Raw genomic sequence first — 2045 nt, 5'->3', positions numbered from 1 at the left:
AAGAGGAATGGATACATCAGTGTCACTGTAACTTCATAAAGAAGTTAAGCAGTATGAGGAGACTGAGAATGAGTTAGATCTATAGATTGGTATATGAAGACGTTCAGGAGGCTGAGTAGTAAATAGCAAAATTTATACACAGAGACATCATCACAAACACATCTATGAAAATATGGTTGTTTTTGCAAAGATTATAACTTGAAGAATCTTAAGAACAGAGTGACTGCATTTGAAGAAATGGGAGATACTGCTATAGGAGGATTAAGAGATTTAATCTACATATTCCCTTTTGTATCAGTTCTATTTTAATATTTATTATTATCCATTATTTTCAGTTTCTTTTTTTAAAAAGTAGTGTATTACAATAAAAATAGCATATGTAAAGCAAATGAAATTGAATAAAGAGGAAAGTCTATACAGTATTAAATATTTATCTAATATAAGAATGAAGATGAAAGACAAGAATATGACTGAAAACAAAAATAAGAATAAGAAAGTAATAAAAGTAAATACAGAAATTATCTAAAAAATAGTGCACCTCTATAATATTCATTGACTAACACATTGCATAACATGTACTGACTCTCAACTTTAAGTGCATTCCACCCTTCCAGATGCAGTGTTAAACTAGACACTATAGAGTTTACATTTTAGCAGGGAAACTGTTATCAAAAGCACAAATACATACTTCATTCTTTAATTATAATTATCATAAATATCTTGAGAAAAGGACATTTTACTTCAGATTTATGAAGACTTACATTCCAAGGAAATTGGCCTTAATGCTAATTTTACTGCTTTATCGCGGATGAAACACTTATTTACTACTTGATATGACACATTTTTCTCCAGAGCTTCTTCATAGCATTAGTCATCTCAGAATTTCTTAGGCTGTAGATAAATGGGTTCAGCATGGGGCTTATGACTGTATAAAACACACTTAAAAATTTGTCAATAGGGAAGGTCTTAGCAGGTCTTGCATACATGAAAATACAAGGGACAAAGAAGCAGACAACCACAGTGATGTGGGAAACACAGGTCTGGAGGGCTTTCTGCCTCCCTTCCTGACTCAGGTTCTTTAGAGACTGCAAGATGACTCCATAGGAGATGAGTAAGAGCAGAAAAAAAAACACTGCACATCAGTCCTCCATTGGCCACCACTAAGATGCCAATGACATAGGTGTCACTGCTGACCAGTTTCAATAAGGGGTACATATCACATGAAAAGTGATCAATGACATTGGGGCCACAGAATGGGAGCCCATAAATAGTGCCAAGTTGAATGACTGAGTGCAGAAATCCTCCAACCCAGGACACCAGCAGCAGCACAACACACACCCTTTGCCTCATGATAACCAAACAATGCAACGGCTTACAGATGGCCACGTAGGGGTCATAGGCCATCACCAACAGAAGAACAATCTCTGACCCACCAAAAAAGTGCTTAGTAAAAAGCTGAGTCATGCAAGATTCAAAGGATATGGTGTTTTCCCCAAAGAACAAGTCTGAAATCAATCTGGGGGAACTAGAAGAGGAATAAATTAGATCTATGAATGATAAGCTAGCAAGAAAAAATTACATCGGTGAGTTCAGAGTCTTACTGACAGTTATTGTCACGACAATGAGCAGGTTACCCACCACAGTCAAAATGTAGAAGAACAATAACTTGACAATAAGGAATTTCTGCTCCTTTGGATTCTGTGAGGCCCAAGAGAACAAAGTAAGCTACATTTTTCCCTGGTTGCATCTAGTCTGTACACAAGCTGGCTTCACATATTAGAAGCAGTTAACCTACAAAACAAGGGGGGACTTTTACATGCATTATAAGTTTAATCTTTTTATCTATTCTATTCAATTAAAAGAATGTGTATGGAGTATTTGTTCATGTCCAATGTGCCATTGACATTGTGAGTACCAAGTTGAATAAGGCATCGTTCCCCACTGTCAGTGATAGGCTACATGACAAGGGATCAGACAATTCCAGACCCATGTAATAAGTACCATTACAAGGATATTCACACAATGTTGAGTGTAGGAATATGTCA

The 2045-nt window shown here is 36.1% G+C and overlaps 1 pseudogene; it reads right to left on the bottom strand.

Annotated features, from left to right (window-relative positions):
• Positions 1–824: 824 nt before the first annotated feature.
• Positions 825–1747, bottom strand: LOC141576177 (olfactory receptor 4A47-like; annotated as a pseudogene).
• Between the last annotated feature and the right edge of the window lie 298 nt (positions 1748–2045).

The sequence above is a fragment of the Camelus bactrianus genome, chromosome 36 (assembly GCF_048773025.1).
Source record: "Camelus bactrianus isolate YW-2024 breed Bactrian camel chromosome 36, ASM4877302v1, whole genome shotgun sequence".
In the NCBI taxonomy this organism is placed as follows: Eukaryota; Metazoa; Chordata; class Mammalia; order Artiodactyla; family Camelidae; genus Camelus; species Camelus bactrianus.
Note: the sequence above shows the minus strand (reverse complement) of the source record. Positions and strands in the feature narration are given on the sequence as shown.